Source organism: Amblyraja radiata, chromosome 34 (genome assembly GCF_010909765.2).
Source record: "Amblyraja radiata isolate CabotCenter1 chromosome 34, sAmbRad1.1.pri, whole genome shotgun sequence".
Lineage (NCBI taxonomy): Eukaryota > Metazoa > Chordata > Chondrichthyes > Rajiformes > Rajidae > Amblyraja > Amblyraja radiata.
In genome coordinates this window covers 11246326-11268656 of record NC_045989.1, presented here as the reverse complement: position 1 = coordinate 11268656, position 22331 = coordinate 11246326, and positions in this window count along the sequence as shown.

The window sequence follows — 22331 nt, the reverse complement described above, 5'->3', positions numbered from 1 at the left end:
GGTGAAATTGAATGGACGTGGTGCTTAAATTGGTGTTCAAGTAATACAGCCGCAAGGGGCTGATGGTCTGCAGATGTGAGTGGAATATCCACTGTGGCAACCATAAAATTTAATTTAATAAAATAATCTGGGCGTTAAAACCCAATTGTGGTGGATACCATGAAACTTTGAAATGTCATAAAAGCGCATCTCGTTCATGATTGACCCTCAGGGAGGGAATTCTACCATTCTTACTGGAACAGGCCTTTACGACTCCAAACCCACAGTAAAATTTTGGACTCGTAAAATGTATTTTGAAAAGACTTTGCAGCATATTCAATTATATCCTAATAGACATGATGTTGAACCACTAACGATATGGCTCATCATGACTTCCTCAAGGCCAATTGGGTATGTTCAATAAATAATACTTTCTGGCAACACTCGCATTTAAAAAAACAAATAGAAAGAAATTGATATTCAATGGAGTGCAGAACAGAGAATCAGTCTGGAGATGGAACAAAAATATGAAGCATTTTTGCGTATGGCATAATTCTGAAATTGAAGCAAAGAATAAGGCCACACAATTTGTATGGTTTTCAGCTTCATGGTTGAGTCACACAGATACAATAAGTGTGTTTGAAATCAGTCGGTCTCGCCGGCGCCAAAAGCTACGTCCTTGTCGTGGATGATGATGGACTTATCCATCTTCAGAACGTTTGTTTCGGATGGTTCAATTCTACATAGTCCCAAATGTGCAAGTTTTTGAAGAAAATGATTGCTGAAACATAGGACATATAGTCATTGGAGCCTATGCCAGCTCATTCAGCATCAACAAAACCCAATGCAAGTTTCTGGGACAATACATAATTTTCCATTTGGACACATAAGAGCCTCCACAGCCCAACATCAAATTTTCCTGTTTCTGTCTGCATCAGAACTGGCCATATCTACTCATGTCAGTCATCCAAATGTATTTTTGGCTCAGTGTTTTCTCTCTCCAATAGTGCATCCTGGCTTGCAGGGGATGTACCATAGCCCTGCAATTAGGGGCACATGATAATAAGATGATGGGGCATAATCACCCTCCAACTTTTTCCGATTCCTCCCTCCCTCACCTTTTCCGTAATTTAACCTTAAAATAACACACACGATTCAAGACATAAAGTGAACAATAAGAGCATTCTTCAAAGGTTAACAATTTGCAGTGCTGACCAGAGGTGCATGCCAATCAGGAACCAGATGAACACGTCAGCAAGTGAAATATACAATTCATGATGATGGAAAAGAGATATTAGGGATGAAGTTATCCATTACGGAATATATATGAAAGGTTAAGTGTCTTTAAGAAGTATGCACAACATCAAAAGTTGCTTTTGGTACATTGCTGCACCAGCCACTGCTGTTAGTTGGGAGTTGACTGACACTAATAAAGAGTGTTTTGCCACTGGCTCTCCACTATTATTTATCATATTCAAGCAGCAATACAAAAGGGCCTAGACACTATAATTATCACATTCGTGTTTACGTACGTGAGCTTGCTATGTGCAAGTTGCTGTATCTTCTACATTACAACAGTATGTTTCAAGTACTCCATTGACTGGAAAGGATTTTGGGGACAGGATGTAAAAGGTGCTACAGAAATGGTAGCTCTTCTTTCTCAACATCCCCCAACCCTTTCAAAAATCTGTGACTCCTCGGTTTCATGATTCTAGCAGCACAGATAACCCTCCTGCAATTGTTTGTCCTGTCAAGGTCAAAGCAGGCATTTTTGGCCATAAAATGTCATGGTACCCGAGAAGTGGACTCTTTTATAGGACCTTTCAGCATTAGTGTACCCGACTTCAGTTCACAGGGCTAAGAAATGGTCTGCCTATTTTTTATGCCACTGCAGGATGTCTTAATTTTTCTCCGAAATATCCCTAAATGTTTCACACACAGTTGAAATACTTCGACTGTTTTCAACAATTCAACAAGATCCTCACTCTAAGTGAATGATATTCATTGAAGGAAGGTCTTTGGCCAAGATGATTAGCTGCTCCTCTTTGCGCAGAACTGCGTGATCCTTGACACCGCACACACCAGCTGGCAGACCGAGAGTCCCACACCTTATTTGAGAGATGGCATTACAATGAGAGCTACATGTTTAAATGTTACGAGGGGGGGACCCACCCACCCTCTGACTCAGAGGCAAAGCGCATCTAACTGAACCACAGCAGATAATTATTGTCTTGGAGCAGAGCCAGAGATAGTTGGATGAATGCTCAGTAAAACGACTTGAATATCTCAGCAGAATGCTATCAGCAGAGAAACCTCCCGATTAATTGGATTCTAAATCTTGCCTTGGCCTGTCTATTCTTTCACTCAATTATCTCTCAAATATGGGGAAAAGGTTACAAGGATTTTTTTGATTTGCAAAGGAAACACGTGTTTATTGCTTCAGCTCTCGTTCCTTATTCAATCCTTTCTTTTACTTTCTTTATTTCCTTTGCTTCTTGCTTTTTTCTTGTTAATCTTCTTGCTCATCAAGGTGCAGGCAACAAGCAGCAAAGGCGACTTCTCCACCAACTGGCTCAAATTTCCTCTCCCAGGAACTTCTCCCATTCTTTGACCTCTGTACCACTTCAAAGTCATGGATGGGATGCAGGCACCATCTGGGGCACAGTTTGTGTGCCCGCCTCAGGTAGAGGGGAGAGAAATCGCTGTGGTGTATTGCCAATGTGTAATTGCACCTCACTGCTCACAGAGAACACTTTGCAAAGCATTTTAAAACTGCCATTCTCCACCCTGCCAAATTTGAAAATTGGCAAGCTCAGAATTCCCCTCGAGCACTGGATTCACATATGATGAGAGAAGTCAATGATAGATGTGGAATTTATTCAGCACAGGAGGAAACCATTCGGCCCATTCTATCCGTGCCAGCTCTCTGAAAGTACACTTCAACTAGTCCCACTCGCCTGTTCTTTCACTCAATCCTGAAAAGTATTATTTTTCCACTACATATTTATTCAATGGAATATTATTAATGAAACTACTTCCACCATCCTTTCAGGCAGTAGTACTTGGAATGCATGACAGTGGTATTTTACAATACCTTTAAGAAGTGAGGAAACCATATGATATGACCTCTTACACATCGCTGTTTAACCACTACTGTTGGCTGTACTGAACATCAATAGAAAATAATCCGAGGGCACTGTATGGATGATAGGTTTGAGATGTTAGGGCTGAGGAAGAAACCTGGCAGGAGCCGTGTCTTGGAAAATTGAACAAGGTTGTCACGGGAGAATTGTAACAATGGTAGGTTCTGTGGATTAGTTTGGAATGAACAAGGCATTGCAGCCTTGTCCCCTGGATTTTCCCTATCCACAGATCAGGTGGAGATATTCCTGAGAGCAAACAATACCACGAATATCCTGGGATGTATATTGAACAATGTCATGTGGAAAGAAAAAGGCAAAAGCCTGTTATAACTGTAGAGACAACAGAAATAGGTCATTTATTTGTGTTCCAAAGGGATATTTCAATCCAACCCCTACATAGACCTTTGAGAATTACATATTTGGTATAGGCAGCCAAGAATCAGAAGAGACAGTCAACAAATATGTCATCAGGCTATTGACGTTGGCTAAAAGCTGAAACATTCAAACATTTTTCAATGAATCACTCTGGGTTTATTTGCTGTACAAGCTGGCATATAAGAGGAGTTAAGTAAAATTATCTGCCACTAAGGAAGCCTGCAGAATTGTCATATGGGCGGAAAGGAATGAGACCTTGCTGAGGCTCTTATGGAAGCCACCTGTCCTCTAAGTGTCCTTTCAGTACAGAACAATTCTTTAATTGCAACCAAATATAACCAACTTACTGCTCGCATGAGCAGGACTCCACAGAAAGCAAATGCTGATAAAGACAACTGTCTTCGTTGCAAAGGAGAAAAGTCGTAGAACAGTCCAACTGGAGGATCATCCATGCCCTGGAATTAGAGACTGAGGATGTGGCATTGGTGATGTTAAGTCAAATTTATTACACAGTTGTAATGGAATTTTTCATGAATACCTTAAAACATAAACAGATAAGAAATAGGAGCAGGCCCCTTGAGCCTGCTCCTCCACTCAACAAAATTATGGCTGATAACTTTATCATTCCCTCGTTCACTCCACACATTCCTTGAAATCTATTGTTTTTTATTTCCGATTAATTCAATGGCCAAGCCTCCAGAGCTCTCGGGGATCAAGAATTCCAAATCGACATTACCTTATGATTGAAGAATATTCCCTGCAAGCTAGTCCTGATATCGTGCCCCTTCTTTTGAATCTATGACCCCCTGGCCCTTGACTCCACAGCACGGGGAAAGAACCTCCCCATATCCACATTTCTGAAAGAATTTTGCATGCCTCAAAAAAATCTCTTATTTTTCTCTTAAAGAATAAAAGTCGAGACAATCTCTTCTCATATGATAGGCCTGTCTTCCCAGGATGATGAATTTTCACACTTCCTCCAAAGCAAGCATTTATTGGGAATGGAGACCAAATCTGTACACAATATTGCGGTATTGTCTTGTCAAGGTCCAAGTTAATTGTACATTTTTACTTTTGTATTCAAACCCTCATACCACAAAGGCTTACGTTCCAATTACCTATCTAACTGTTTCACCAGCATTTTGGCTTAGAGTAATTTAGAGAATAGTTTCTCCCCATCTATACTGTTGAAACCACAAAATTTTGAATATGTCTACTGAATTATGCTTTAAGGGAAAAATAGCCAACTTCTCTAATCTATCCACATGGTCTGTGATATTGTAATAAATGTCCTCTGCACGCTTTCCTGAAGCCTGACCATCCTTCCAAGAACAAGAAGGGCTCTCGTCTCGACATAGTCCTCAACTTGAGCCAGTGATTTGAAAAAGTACGACGTTACATCCTTCCATACCTTAGTTCGCACCAATCAGCTCCTTCCTTTGTGATGTGACTGTAATGATTTCAAGAAGGTGGTTTATTTTCTTCTCAGATATTTCCCCTTTGATGCAGTGGGCACCTCTGACAAAGCAGTGCCCCTTCATTACAGGAATACCATTATAGGTTTTTGTGCTTGAAGTCTTCGTAGTGAGATAAACTCATAACATGCCGACTCAGAGTCGAGAGTGTTGTGCACTGAGTCACTGCCGGGAGCAGATGTAAACCAGAGACCCTGATAAGCTTGTGTTCCAGTTCAAGTTGCATTCCTACTTGCCACTTACTCAAACAGTTTCAGCTTCTTATTTACTTACTACCAAACAGGAGGCCATTCATCCATTCAGGTCCATGCTAGCTCCCAGCAGAGCATTCCCATCAGATCCAATTTCCAAGTTACATTGGTCAAGTATCCTACTGGCAATCTTTAGGATAAGGCAGGAAACCAAAGCTCACAGCAGAAATCCATGCGGTCACAAGAAGAATGAACAAATTCCACAATCACCCTAGGTCAGAAGTGAACACAGGTCACTGGAGTTGTGAGTTAGCAGAAGTAACTACTTCTTTGTTTCACTCCAGAAATACAAGGCGGACACTCAAATCCAGCAGAGAGAGACAACTGAACTGCTGCAGGGGCTGTCTTAAAAATGAAAAATAAATAATTGCATCATACTGAGATGATACAAGCAGCTATGGAAATGGAAAATCTTTCTGTATAGAACTTGAAGAGGCAAGACGCTTCAGTGGCTCTTCCTAGAAGATGGGTGTTGAGTGAGGGCAACGTTTTGGCATTGATGAAAACCAAAGGAATGAACGATCTCGGAGTGAAGGGAAGAAATATTAATATTAAAAAGGCAACAAAACCGGATTTGATATTCCTCATCAGTGCCTTGTGGCCTTGAATTCCATGAGTCCACTGCATTGTAATGAAAATCCAAATGATTCCCTGCTGTTGTATGAGACAAGCGATCTGATGTCCTTATCAGTCACTCCAGTCCTGGCCTCCAGCAATTTGTTCCTCATTGCACTCTATGGTAGCAATGTGCCACCTCATCACTACGATGATTAAAATTGGCCACTACTCCCAGATTTTTTAGTCACTTAACTGCTTAATGAGGTACATTCACTTTTCTAATGTGAATGTGAACTGCAGCAACCAATGTTTCTTGAGATCCAAATAGGAAAAATGGGACAATGCCATTTCCAGCTCAGACAAACTACAGCCTATTACACCAGCATAACAGTTGCCACAGTTGACTCAACAAAAGCAACAAAGGCAGTATCTGTTTCTTTAGTTCATTACAGGGATGTAATGTTGCTAGTGAGGCCAACATTTATTACCCACTCCTGAACTTCTGTGAAGAGGTGATGGTGGCAATGAACGCCGTCGCCGGGTAATAAACGGGTTGGGTTTTTACAATTGTCCTTGTTGATTTGTTTGTGTCAGAAATTACATAAAAATCAATCGATTTGTAACCATATCGCCACAGTATTTTAATGAATGGCATCAAATGCACATAAGGCTGACAAAAAAATACAATTACAGAAAGGAGAGTGAGTAAAAGAGGAAACTAGTTTTAGAAATGAGCAATTGCTTATGTCTGACATTTGAATTTAATAATACTGTGGGATCATTCATTTGTAGGGTATCTACAAGTCAGGCGTTTGTAATTGGGAAATGGCCTATATTAATGAAACGATTTGTTAAATCCAGTGAGGGCAGCTGAGTACCATTCACTGCAGCGCAGGACAGGAATCACCTGAAGCGCTGGATGGGGTAGAATAGTCAGATTTCCTACCGTGAAAGACATCAGTGATATATTTGTGTTTAAGAAGGAACTGCAGATGCTGGAAAATGGAAGGTAGACAAAAGCGCTGGAGAAACTCTGCGGGTGCAGCAGCATCTATGGAGCGAAGGAAATAGGCAACGTTTCGAGCCGAAACGTTGCCTATTTCCTTTGCTCCATAGATGCTGCTGCACCCGCTGAGTTTCTCCAGCACTTTTGTCTACCTCAGTGATATATTTGGGCTTTTACAACAATCCAATCCATTCATGATCTGATGCCCATTTTTTTGGTCACCTCTATTCAAATTCTCAAATTGTTCCAGTGTAATCCGAGTTTTGGTTGCCTGGATTATTAGCCTAGTTCAGCCCTTATGGTTTAGTATTAGACCCATGCAAATTTGACAGCTGTGCTTCTCACGAGCCCTGGAGGGTGAAGATTTAAATCTTTCTCTAAAGATGAGTCCATTAATTCCAGTTGAAAGTCAGTGCCGTACTGAAAGAGTGCTGCACTGTCAAAATTATTTTTGAATGTTAAACCAAGATCTCATCTGGCCCTTTCTAATTAACTTTAAAGAGCACCAGAGAAGGTCTATGGGGAGGAGCGAATGCCACCTGAACACAAGTCGTGGTCTGATCAACCACGGCTAGGTCGCCTGGGTGAGGGTGTCTGATGTTGAAAGACCCGAAACACCCAATGACCCCAGGTTACATCACTGATGATGTGTTCAGGAGCATCAATAGATGTATTTTTATCAATCAATTTTCAAATATTCCGCCCACAAAACTACATCATTAGAACAGTATAACTAGTCATGATCACATCACCGTTTGCAGCTGTATTATCTAAATTACAAAGGTGACTGACTGATCTCCAAAAATCTGATCTCCATTCACTTTAAAATAGTGCGGGGGGGGCATCCTGTGGTTGTTAAAGACACAGTAAATAAAGCAGTTTTTCTGCCTGGTATGAAGAAAATAAACCATTTTAAAGTGAATGGACTGCTTCTGAAGGTCTCCGGATATACTTTTCCAGTTATGGTTTGCACAACGTAAGCATTTCTCAGACATTAGGTGGAAAAGGTCTACTTTTTAAAAATAAAAACAGGCTTACTACAATGATTAATTTAAGGGAATCAGAAATATTGACAATGCAACAAATCATTAACACTTTACACTTGGCAGAGGTAATGAATGTTTACCATTGCAGTTTTTTGGGCGTAAACAAACAGAGTCAGACTCCAACAGCAAGATTAATTATTCATTTCCTTGAAGTCTAACTCTGCAACAAGAAACCTTTCTATTAATGACGAAGGATTTCAGAGTGCCATACTCATAAATTATGCTTTGCAGACTGATTATTTGAACAGTGTTTCCAACCTAACAAATTATTTACACTGTTGCTTGAGCAACAAGTTAAAAAAACGAGCAAGTAATGGAGACGATGAAGTAAGCAAATAATTTAATTTATCTTCAGAATTTTTTATTAAAAATGATCAGGGCCTTATTGGCAGGACACTTGGAAGATCATAATATGATCAAGAACTTTGAAGGTATTTTTTTTAATGGGGGGGGGGGGATGGTGGGGGGGGGGGGTGGGGGGATGGGGTAGAATATTACAAGGATATAACTATGAGGACATAAAGGGGAAAAACTGGTTGCGTGAAGTTGGATTTTCACATGGCATTCAATTAGACACTTGGAAATACATGCTGCTACATAAAACCAGGACACAGAATGTGGTCATGGTACAATGGCATGGATTGAGGATTGGTTACCAGTCAAGAAATAGAGAAACTAGGAGATACGGCATAAGGGTGTGGTATATCGGCACAGAGTGAGGATTGGTTAGCCGCCAGGAAATAGTGGAAATCAAAGTGCCATGTTCAGATTGGCATGGTCTAATAAGATGAGCATTGCAAGAATTAATTCTTGAATATCTATTTACAATCAATATTAATGTTGTAGATGACAGTTCAATGTGTGAAAGGGACAGAAAGGGATATAGACAGTCTGGCTGAGTGGGCAAAAGCACCTTGTATACAAGTCTTGCAAGGTGGGTAGCAGAGATTTCTGTTTCCAGCTGATTAAGTGCAACTTTAGTCTCCAAACTGCTGCACAGGTTTGTCTACTTTAACCTACCTTGCCATACCTTCCAAAATATGTACCCTATCAAAGTTGGCCTGTTTCCAAATTTTGTTACAATAATGGGTAGCTGTACCCGTTTGGCTGATGTTGCTCTATACATTCCGATTGGCACAATGTTGTTAGATTCCCAATGCAACACTACAATGAAGTTGTTGGTCCCTGTGAGATATTCTCCAATGCAACCAAAGACAAGTTACAAAATGCATATGGGATTTATTATGTCATGTTCGGAGGCCAAGCTCTGAATCGTTATGCACTCATTCACCAAGGCATATGAGAGGAAGGATCTTACAGTCCATATATGCAAATAAAGCTCCTCTATCAACCAGCCTCCACCATACATGGAGTTCCCGATGTTGGGGGAGTCCAGAACCAGGGGCCACAGTTTAAGAATAAGGAGTAAGCCATTTAGAACAGAGACAAGGAAACACTTTTTCTCACAGAGAATGGTGAGTCTGCGGAATTCTCTGCCTCAGAAGGCGATGGAGGCAGGTTCTCTGGATGCTTTCAAGAGAGCTAGATAGGGCTCTTAAAAATAGCAGAGTCAGGGGATATGGGGAGAAGGCAGGAACAGGATTGGGGATGTTCAGCCATGATCACATTGAATGTCGGTGCTACTCGAAGGGCCAAATGGCCTACTCCTGCACCTATTGTCTATACAACATTGTTCTCCAACAATAAATGTGTGCATTCACACTCTGGAAATTCACCAGCACATTATTTGACCATCTGAGGGACGGAAAAACACAAACACAGCTCTTGGTGATCTGAAGAAAATAATGTTTCAGAATGAATTTCTCAAATTGGTGCAAAGCTCATGATCCATATGCTCTGAGACCAGGACAATCTGCAGCAGGCAACTCAAGGGACTGGAAAGGAAAAATAGAAAAATCAGCAATATCATCCAAATGATAAGTGAACAAATTTTAGTATTCCTGCCCCAATGGCACTTGCTCTACTGGTCACATCCGACACTAAATTCCCAAAACAAACTATTCCTGACTCTACCGTGGTAAGAGGTTATCAGGCGGACAGAGGAAAAGAAAATTGCAACATCCCCACAGCTTCCTACAAATCTCTGGCCCATAACCAGAGAAGCGTTTAGGTTGGCACCAGGCACCAGGAGCACACAGCGGTTCAGCTTAAGTGGTGGTACCACATAAACTACCATTCACTGCCCCATCTATGGCAAAATATGAGAGTTTCACATTCACCTCCTTGTTCATTTCAGAATACACAATAATGAGGTGAAACTAACTCAACTTACCTTGAGGGACTGCTTAAGAAGAAAGACTCCATTTATGCTAATGTCTGCAAACCTCATCAGTTCTGGTTACCAACATGATAATGCTTAAATTGCTGGAGTAAATTTCCTGCTTGATTACCAAGCAGTCAGCATTAGTATCAATTCTGTTGTATTGCTGTGTGCATTCTATTTCCCACAGCACTGACATTATAGGTTTCAGTTTTAACATTTATCTATAAAAAGTCTATAAATCTGATAGTTATTGTTCATGGCATAGATATTGTACTTATCCATTTTAGTTCCTCATTCTCTGAACAAACTTCCAAAGGCTCTGTTATCACTTCAAGTGCCAGTGAAGTTGCAGTTGTTGCTCATCTTAGACTTGGATCTGCAGGCTGCTGGAAACTGAAGCACTTGGCTATTTTTAAACCTATGGCGAGTCATGATAGCGACAGACTGAAGAATTTATTTATTTGGACAGTAAGAGTTCATGGCAACACCTTCACCACGAGGATGTGAAAGAGGAGATTGGTTTAGGAATCTGATAGCAGTGGGGAAGAAACTGTCCTTATGTCTGGACATCCAAACTTTCTTCTATCTTCTCCCAGAAAGTTTAAGAGAGAAAAGACAGTAGCTGTAATGTATGCAACATTTATACACATCATCAACATGCACCCTCTGAAGGGGAGGCTTTCATTAAATGACTTGCAGATCTCATTGGTGTCGGACGTCTCTTTATTGTGCTAGTCACAACTGGGTTTTACACAAGACATACAGCGGGCAAGTGACGGCATCTTTGACGGTACTTCAAGCCTTCCTGATGCAAAGCACCATGAAGATGTACTAGGTGCAACAAAGTGGTGAGCCTGTGATGGCTGAGTTCAGTCCTTTCTGCAGATTCAGGCAGTAAAGAGCAGAGCAGAGCCGACTGAGATACTTCTCATCAGAATTGCACCTGTAGAAGTTCGAGAGAATCCTTGTGGACATGCTGAATCCTCAAAGACGCCGAAGAAAGTAAATACACTGATGAACTTTCTTGATCACTGCTTCAGTGTGAAGGGACTAGGTTAGGTTGCTGGTGATATGAATGACAAGGAACCTGAAGCTGTCAACCCTCTCTTTAGCAGGATGCCAAGAAACTTGAAGCTGTCGACTATCTTTGCAGCAGCTCTGTTGACGAGAACAGAATTGTATTCACTCACCCCCACTTTCCTCAGTCAACAACCAACTTTATCGACTCACTAACATTAAGGGCTAGGTTGTTGCAACTATTCCCTTCTTCTGGTCTCGACATTGTGTTGGTGGACCTTTCTCTGGCTAAGATAGAGGCAGTTGTTTCAAATGGTTCTCTATTCCCTTTGTCCATTTGTGCTCCCATTGCCTAGGTCCAGAAGTTATTTTTCCTCTTCGTGTCCCTTTCTTTCTGAACCCTTGTACAACTTGTTCCCTTGATTCTCTACCAAACAAATGGTTGACTACCTACCATCTCTGCCTGGATGCATTTGTTCAAAGAATGGATCATAGAAAGTGTATAACACTATAGAGACCATTTCATGGTGCGGGTTGATAAAAAGTTATTGAGCCTATCTTGAAATCCAGCACTGTCTATAGTCCTGCAGGGCACATAGTCCTTTTATGTATTCCATACCAGACCTTCTCTCCACTCTTTTGTTGTAGTTTTATTTTCCTCCGTGCCACTCTATTTTATTTTTTACCTATTTCATGAAATGAATGCTCCCTGTATTTCTGACCATTTTAATGGAAATAGATCCTTCCTATTTATTCTATTTAGGCCTTCATAATTTTTTGCACCTCTGTTAATTCTTTCCTCAGCCTTCACTGTTCCAAAGAAAACAACATCAACTTATCAAGGATTATCAAATATTTTCCCTTAGCTACAATTTTCCAATCCTGGCAACCGTTCATAAATCACACTTCTCTTTGTGTGATCACATCTTTCCTGTAATGTGACGATCAGAACTGTATGAATTAGTTCAGTTTTGCATAACCCATGTTACAAATGCAACCCTCCTGCCCTCAAGTTCCTTTTACACACCCTTCCAACCTCCTCTCAGCTCATTTCCCCAATTTCTCCCTTTCATCTGAAATAGCAGATAGGGTATTTTTCTGGAGAGCTTCATCAGACAGCAGAGGTTCTATATCAATGAAGATTTGCGTTGCCAGATTCGCCGAACACTATGTTAACGTTTTCTTCACTTGATGCACCATTTTGGCAAGGATTCGAGTGGCGTTCATTTAATCAATGTGATAAAATGGTTATGCACAACCCATAGGGTTAAGTTGCCACTGTAAGTTGTTCCCAGTGCATAGGTGGTGGAATTTGCAGGCAGTTGATGAGAGTATACGGAGAATGAAAGAAAGGATGAATATAGGATCAGTGAAAATGTGTCAGCTATGGTCGGTATGGATTTAGTGGGCCAAAGAGTTTCATGCTGCGCTCTCTACAATTTGGTGGTTATCAATAGATAACAGTTGCTATCAATTTCAATAAAGATTTCAAAAAAAACATATGGAACTCGCATGCATTTCAGGAGAAATTGAATAAACACAGGATGGAGAAAGGATTGGCCAAGTTGATGGGCAGGCATGAGAAGGGGTGGGTGTAGTTTTATGTGAAACATAAACCTGCAAGGCTGAATGACCTTTGTATTTAAATGTAATGCCAGACTGCATAATAATTTGGAACCTTAACCTGTTGTTAAAAATAAATGGATAGGTGGATGCTGTACTTCATAATTAGAATAGTATTTGATAGCTAATCAGTCCACAGACTGAATGTGGTGCCAATAGGTCTAACCAATTATCAAAGCATGTCTCATTCTCACGAATGCATGTGCATGATTCAGCAATGTCAATGTCACAAGAGGTACACTTGGGCAACCCTTGGACTTGTTTCTCGCAAGTTTACATCACTCCTCCCTAAAGGAAAACAATGGAGAAGGTTCAATCTCCTCAAAACAATGTCAGTCCACTCAGCAAACTTGCTAACATTGAATCTGCCACCTTGATACTTGGGGTAATTTGCTGTGCCTGTGGGGAGGTAAATCTTACTGGGATTTTATAAGCCACAAGTCCCCTCTGTTTTGACGATTTCAAAAAGATAAGCTTGTTTTTTTAATCACAGTGACTGGGACTTTGAATGGGTTAGGCAGTTGGCTGAGGATGCCCCACACCTTCGGTATCACTAAGAGGTCAGCAAAATTATATGAACAGTGCAGTTCTAGAAACAATGGAATTATAATATTATGGATTAGCTCAAGTCACTTGTTTACTTGTAGAAACAAAGAACTGCAGATGCTGGTTAATACACAAAAAGTGCTGGAGTAAGCAGCATCTCTGGAGAACTTGGGTAGGTAATGTTTCTGGTCAAGACCTTTTGAGTACAGGTTTAGTTTATTGTCACATGTACCTATATACAGTGAAAAGCTTTTGTTGCATGCTAACCAGTCAGCAGAAAGACAATACATGATTACAATTGAGCCATCCACAGTGCACAAATACATGAAAAAGGGAAAAACTCGAATAAAGTTACTCCAGCACTTTGTGTCCTTTTGCCATTTGATTAGTTGACACACCAGTCTACTGCTCAAGAAGGAACTGCAGATGCTGGAAAATCGAAGGTAGACAAAAGTGCTGGAGAAACTCAGCGGGTGCGGCAGCATCTATGGAGCGACGGAAATAGGCAACGTTTCGAGCCGAAACCCTTCTTCAGACTGAAATAGGCAACGTTTCGGGCCAAAACCCTTCTTCAGGCCGTCGCTCCATAGATGCTGCCGCACCGGCTGAGTTTCTACAGCACTTTTGTCTACCTAGTCTACTGCCACCCAGAATAATTCAGAATAAATGCCCATCGAATGCTGACTGATACTTGCTCCTTGAGCTTAGATTTTAATATCCATTACCCCATTTTCACACCCCTCCATTGTCTCCATCTTTCCTAACTCTGTGACCTCCTCCAGCCCTATGCACTGTAAAATCTCTGCATCTCTTCCTTTTGCTTATTCCCAGTTTCTATCACTCCCACCACTGACAGCCCTTGCTTTTCTGCCAAGGAGTGGAATTCCCTCAATAAATCTTCCACCTCTTTTAATTTGCCCCTTAAAACTCACCATTTTGACCACCTGTTCACTGCCCTAATATATCCTACTGTGGCTCAGTAACAATTTTTATTTGGGTTATGTGTAGGAAGGAACTGCAGATGCTGGTTTAAACCAAAGAAAGAGACAAAAAGCTGGAGTAACTCAGCGGGACAGGCAGCATCTCTGGAGAGAAGGAATAGGTGACGTTCCAGGTCGACTTCCAGTCTGAAGAAGGGTCTCGACCCAAAACGTCACCCATTCCTTCTTTCCAGAGATGCTGCCTGTCCCACTTAAGTTAATCCAACTTTTTGTGTCTATCTTTCTTTATGTAATGCTGCCTAGAGAAATTTTGCAACTTAAAAGATGCCTTATAAACGCAACGAGTTACAATTGTTGTTTCTCTTATTTAGTTTTAAGGGCCAACACAACAGATATTCTTCTTTAATTGTTTGCATTAAGTATGTCATAATAACATGAGTTAAGGAAACTCAGCTTTCAAATGTTGTTCCATGCATAGGGCACAGACCTCAGAATTGCAGTTTCATGCTCATACACCAGACGTTTATCACAAGCAACAGAAGGTGGATTTCCATTGTCTCATACTAGCGTACAATGACAAAACAGCCTCACCTACATACTGATCTTATTTTGAACCATTGATATTTTTCTATGGGGCCATTGGATGGAGAATTAGTTACAACTGGGCAATGTTTCCTAAGCAGATCAGAACATGTGACAAAGTAGAAGTGAATCACTTTATCACTCAGCTTCATACAGGTGTTTATGCTCCATACTATCCACCCCTTTAATACATCTATACTATTCCTCAACAACTTTCTTAGGAAAGAAGTTACACATTCTTACCATTCCCTCAGTAAAGACATTTCTTCTTAATTCCCATTTGATTTATTGGTGAGAAGCTTAAATTGACAGTCTCAGGTATGCTCGTTCCTACAAGTAGAAACATTATTTTTGTATGCACTTTATCAAAAGCTTGCATAATTTTAAAGATAGTTTTCAAGGCCTTTCTTTCTCAAGAAGAATAAGAGACATCGTCTATTCATCTTTGGAATCAACTTTGGAAATCTTCTCTGAACCCTCTCTAGTGGTTCAATATCATTATAACATGACAATCAGAAATGTACACAGTGCTCCAAGTGTGGTCTTGCCAGGGTTTGATACAAGAGTCAGCTGGAGAAACTCAGAAAGTCAAGCAGCAGCTGTGGAGGAAACTGGACACTTGACGTCTCAAGTCAGGATCCTTCATCTGTACTGAAAGAGGGGAGATAGCCAGTATAAATAGTTTGGGGGGGGGGGGGGGGGGGGGAGGGGGGCAAGTGAGCAACAGCTGGCAAGTTATAGGTAGATTGAGATAAAGTTGGATTGACTGGCAGATGGATCCCAGGTGGGAGGGAATGGTGAAGTGACAAAAGCTGGGAGGTGATAGGAGGCAACATGTGCAGCAGATGTGAAATCTGATAGGTAACAAAGGTGAAGTATAGAACCAAATAAGGGTGGTAGGTTTTTGGCAGATGGAAACTGTGGGAGGAGTACGTGGGTGATAGACATATGGAGTGGCTGGGGAAATGGAAAAAAAGTGTGCGGGGGTGCTGGGTAGAATGAGAAAGAAAGACACAAGAGCAGTTGAAGGTTTCTTGAAATTAGAGAATTCAATCCTTATGTTATTGGTTTGCAGATCTCCAAGGTAGAATATGAGGCGCTGTTCCTCTAGTTTGCATGTGGCCTCACCTTGGCTGGGAACAGACAGGTCAGAGACGCAAGAGACTGCATTGGATGGAATCTTGAGCAAAAACCAAAGTGCTGGAGGAATTCAGCGGGCCAGGCAGCATCTGTGGAGAACAATTTCAAAATAGAGTTCCTTCCACCGTTTTTCAGACCAAGATCCTTCTTCTTCAGGTTGGGAATGAGAAGAGGAACTGAAAATGAAGGAGGAATTCAAATAGCTTGCAACCAGGAGCTCCAGATGTCCAGATAACATTTTTATGGGCTTGCCAACCCACTGCACAATCTTAAATGATTGGTGTATTTGTATTCCAAGATCTATTTGATCTTCTACCTGACCTGATCCTCTTCCCTATTGATCCTTACAAACATACAGCCTCACAAGCATCTGTATTGGGCTTCATTTGCCAATTATTTACTCTTCCTGCAAGTTTACTAACATCTTCCTAGAAATGTGTTGCACCTTCAATATTGTCTATCCATCCTCCAATGTAGCATCATCAACACATTTATAAATTGTTCCCGATTCATTTATGTGAACTGTGAGCAGCAGCCGTTTACTATAGGGTACCCCACTATTGACTGTCTTCCACTATAAATAGCTATTCTTAATTCCACCTGTCTGCTTTTGGCCTGAGGTCAGCCAGCAATCTATTTGGTTAGACACAAAATGCTGAAGAAGGGTCCCGACACGAAACATCACCTATCCATTCTCTCCAAAGATGCTGCCTCATCCGCTGAGTTACTCCAACTTTGGTACAAACCAGATCTGCTGTTCCTAGTTTTCAAAATCCATTTGGTGACTTTTTTGAGCTGTATCAATATTCTATTATGGGATACCTTATTGAAGGTTTCTTGAAATCTAGATAATTTACAATTACTGTATTAACATTGTCTATTCTTGCTCTTACCTCTTCAAAAGGTTCATTAAGTTTCAAACATTTTTTTTTCCCATTTCAAGACGTTCTTCAGCTCTCTCCTTTGGTTTTCCACCATCCTTCATCCAATCTTAGGTTGACTGGTTTATAATTCCCTGAACATGTTCTATTCCTCTTAAAAATTACTTTGGCTATCTGTCAGACCTCTGGCCCTACAGCATTTTCCAATGACATACTATCAGAAGCAAGGCCTCTGCTCAGCACTTTGGTTTACAAAGCATAGGATTCCCTGTGCTGCATTTCTTATAGCAGCCTCCTTGGCTAGTTCAGCCACCTTAAAAAAAAATGTTTATCTATAAAATGCCTGGGTCTCTCTGTTCAGAGGGGTGGAGGCTTACAGCTCGCATGTTCGAGCCAAACAACCCTTGTTATCTCGAGAGGGCTTCTCTGGATTGGTTTGCCATTACTGATCTGGACACTGCCAGGGAAGTCTAACAGAGAGTCTGGCGCCCTGTTTTATTTGTGGGATGCAATGCCTGCCATGTTCCTGTCACATCGATTAAGAGGAATGACTATGATGACAGTTCATTCCCGAGAATGCTTCTCGCACTCCTGGAATTTATTTCTTTGTCTGCTTTGCATTCTGGAGACTGAGCTGTTGCTCGGAGCTTGCTTTGCTGTTTCCCTGCCACTCTCTGATTAAGCAGGAATGGCTCAGCAATCTGTACAGACACTTCCACTGATATGCATATATCCACCCGTGTGAAAATAAGAAAAAGGGAGTGAACAGGGCCAGACTGACGCCAGCGATTTCAGCAGACCTCTCTAAAGACCTCACTGGAAAATGGGAAATGATTGGGGAGGTGGATGTGTAGACAGCAGCATATCAGCCCTTTATCCACCTGCGGATTAACGCATACAACTAAAATACTCAGTGCATTAACTAAAAGGGCCACTGCAGGCAGAGGGACAGCCGACTCACAATGTGGAAATCGTACAGGATCAGGAACGACAGTGAGTTTATAGGAGTGGAAATCCCACAATGTCAGAAGGAACAATAGTTATACAGGTATTGGAATCCAACAGGATCAAATGGGATACTGGCTTTATAGCTGTTGGACACCCACAGAAATGCTTGGGAAATGGTTTTTGGAGGTCTGTAAATTTCACAGGTTCAGGTGGAAGACTGACATCACATCCTACCCAAATATTATTTTCCATTGATGAGTATTCTGGAAATTCCATCCATGACGGGAAAGGTGCTACATATTGATTCAGGATTAACCATTTTGAATATTGAAGACAATTTGAAGTTCATAAATCTGATAACATGAGGGAAGAAGTTGTTCTCGAGTCTGATGGTGAGTGTTTTCAAGCTTCTGTACCTTCTGCTGGACGGCGCAGGAAAAGAAGGAATGATTGGTTTGTTATGTTAGCTGCTTTTTCAAGGCAGCATGAAGTGTAGATGGAGTCAATGGTGGAAAATCTCATCTGTGCGATGGACAGGGCTACAACTACAGCTCTCTGCACTTTCCTGCAGTCTTGGTCAGAACTATTCCCAAACCAAGCTGTGAGGCAACCCTACAGTATGCTTTCTATAGTGCATCTATAAAAGTCTGTAAGTCACTGGAGATATGCCAAATTTCCTCAGTTTCTCAGGAAGTAGAGGCATTGGTATGCCTTCTTGGTTATCACACCTACGTGGTTGGTCTACGACAGATCATTGGTAATATTAACGCAGAGGAATTTGACGCTCTTAACCATTTCCACACCGCTGAGGCTAATAGGGCCATTTACTCCACCATGCTTCCTGAAGCCAATAACTAGTTGCTTCATCTTGCTGACATAGATGGAGAGGTTAATGGCCTGCTGCCATGTCATTAATATTTTCATCCCCTTCCTGTACTCCATCTCATCATTGTTCGTGATTTGACCTGCCACTGGTGTTATCTGCAAACTTATATACGTGAATATACAAGCAGTGTATAAGGGAACTGAAAACACATCCGTATGGATAATAATAATAATAATAATAATACATTTTATTTATTGGGCGCCTTTCAGACATCTCAAGGACACCTTACATGGATTAATAGGAATAAAAACATATAATCAGAATAAAATAAGTAATAAAGACATCACAGAGACACAAATTAAAAACAGAATTCAATCCAAAAACAGAAAATCAAAAACACAATGTGAAGAGAGAGCAGCGGCAGCCAAAGCGCGCCAGCGTCCACTCTCTTTTCACGACAGCCATCTTGGACACAGACTTACAGGATTACATTAGACAAAAAAAAATCATCCCCCCATAGTGGGGGAAGGCACAATGTCCAGTCCCCACCCCAAGTTCACCAGTATTGAGAATTATTGTGGAGGAGGTAATGTCACCTATCCTCATTGATTGAGGCCTGTGAGTCATAAAGTTGAGGATCCAGTGGCTAACGTCATCATTATCATAATCATACTTTATTAGCCAAGTATGTTTAGCAACATACGCGGAATTTGGAGAGCTAATTCCTAGGTTGGGTACGGAGATGAGTTTGGATAAGATTATAGTGTTGAAGGCAAAGTGATAGTCAATAATTAGGAGTCCAATGTAGGAGTCCTTGTTGTCTAGGTGCTCCAGAGATGAGTATGGGGCCAGGGAGATGACGGCTGCTGTGGACCTGTTGCGACAGTAAGCGAACTGCAGTCGATCAAGGATGGCTGGGAGGCTGGTGTTAATGTATGCCATCACTGGTCTCTCAAAACCACAATGATGGCGAATGTCAGAGCCATTGGAGGGTAGGGTCAATAAGGCACGTTAGCTTACCTTTCTTTGGCACCAGGATGATAGTGGTCTTTATGAAGCAGGTGAGGATCACAGAATGTAGTGAGAGATTAAAGATGTCTATGAACACCTCTGCCAGCTGATCCACACTAATATAAGTGGGGTGGAGTCCACGCTCTAGGCTATATCAATGGCGCTGAAATAGAGATAGTCGAGAGCTTCAGGTTCCTAGGCATAAATATCACCAACAATATGTTCTGGTTCAACCAAATGGATGTTAAGGCCAAGATATCATACCTAAGTCTCTACTTTCTCAGAAGATGAAAGAAACATGTTTCAAATAACTCTTACCAATTTCCACAGATGCACCATAGAAAGCATACTATCGGGATCTAGCACAGCTTAGTTTGACAACTGAATTGTGAATCAGATCAGTACATCACACATCAGCCTCCCTCCCCCTCTCTCCCCCATGACTTTACAAATTGCACTGCCTCAGGAAAGGAAACAAGATAATCAAGGATCACTCATACCCCAGTCATTCCTTCTTCTTCCACTGGACAGAAGATTTTTTAAAAAGCTCATACTCATGTACCACTAGATTCAAGGACAGCTTCGTCCCTGTTGTTATAAGACTCGTGAATTGACCTCGGGTGCATTCCTGATTCCCCAATCTACCTCGATACAGCCCTTGTACCTTTTCATTTATCTGCACATCCTCTGTAGCTATAACATTATATACTGCATGGTTTGCTTGTAATCATGTATGGATCATTTACCTGGAAAGCACACCATATGGCCTTTCAGTGTATCTTAGTTCATGCGACAATAATAAACCAATACCAAACTGTGCCAATAAGGTATTTCATTAAGAGGACAAAGATTTGTAGCTGCGACATTTTCCTCCAACAGAAAAGCCTGGTAATCAAAACTATTATTTCTTCCTCTTTCTTGATCTCTAGTGAGTCACTGCTTAATTCTTTCTGCAGGGCACTCCATTGCTGAGCTGCTTCATTGGGTCTTCATTAGATTTTCATTAGTCCTTGACAAGCTACCTTCAGAGAAGATGTTTCACTTGGCTGGGGAACCTAGAAGCAGAGAGCATATCTTAGATATGGGGAAAGATGTTTACGGTTGAGGGAAATATATATGTCTTCATTCAATGGCTGGTGAGTCTTTGGAATTCTGTATCCCAGGGGTCTGTGGAGGCTCAATCACTGAGTTTATTCAACACAGGCTGATAGACTTCTTGTTGTTCAGAAAATCAAAGCATAATGGAATGGGTAAAGAAAATAGTAATATAGATGAGTTATGATCTTCATGAATGGTGGGGTAAGCTCAAATATGCAAATAACCTAACACTAGTCCTACTTATTTTTGAATGGATCTTATATAAAAATGAATCCTCCAACACCTGGTGTCATGGGAGATAAGGTGCTTAGGGATATAATTCCAGAGCTTGTGACCCAGGCAGCTGATGACACAGTTACTCATGATCATGATAGAATGATTAAAATGGTGGTTGACCAAAAGGTGAGAATTAGAGGGCCAAATTTTAACCCTTTATCAACATCACTTTAAAAGGTTTATTGGCCATTCGTTATATCACTGGTTATGGGATCTTGCTGTGCTTCAATTGTTTACCACGTTTCCAACACCACAGCTGTGACTACATTTCAAAATGTTGTTTCACTGGTTGGACAGAACACTGAGTATCTTGAACCTTGCTTTCTTACTTCATACTAATGTTCAGAACCTAATCTGGTCCAGACCTATTGGGAGAACTAGGAACCCAAATCACATAAAAGATAAGAGGTCTCCCATCCTGTGTCTGGGGAGTATTTGAACCCAAGCCCCAAAAGAGAGAGACTCAATGTCTAATCTGTTGCGTCATCCACTATCCTCAAGATCATGTGTTGCTATTATTCAGCCTGTTTTGGAGGATGTTTATTTTTTACAACCGCTGACTGTTCACTTATCAGTCTTGATTTTCACTGTTGAGATAAACAGGTTGTTGCATCCATAACCAGTTCCGGACGTATTTGTATTTGTCAACAGGAATGTCCTGTTTATTCTTATTCCAACCAGACGAGAAGGAGCATTTTTTGACCAGTTAACAGCATTAACTGTCTTAGAATCATGACTGTAGAATAAAGGCATGTGCCCTTTGAATTTATGTTGGTTTCTCATGGCATAATCCAGTCAGTCACATTGGCCCACTCTTTCCCCATAACTCTACAATTATTTTACCTTCAACATAGAAACATAGAAGATAGGTGCAGGAGTAGGCCATTCGGCCCTTCGAGCCTGCACCGCCATTCGATATGATCATGGCTGATCATCCAACTCAGTACCCCATCCCTACCTTCTCACCATACCCCCTGATCCCTTTAGCCACATCTAACTCCCTCTTAAATATAGCCAATGAACTGGCCTCAACGACCTTCTGTAGCAGAGAATTCCACAGATTCACCACTCTCTGTGTAAAAAATGATTTTCTCAACTCGGTCCTAAAGACTTCCCTCTTATCCTTAAACTGTGACCCCTAGTTCTGGACTTCCCAACATCGGGAATAATCTTCCTACATCTAGCCTGTCCAACCCCTTAAGAATTTTGTAAGTTTCTATAAGATCCCCCCTCAATCTTCTAAATTCTAGCGTGTACAAGCCGAGTCTATCCAATCTTTCTTCATATGAAAGTCCTGCCATCCCAGGAATCAGTCTGGTGAACCT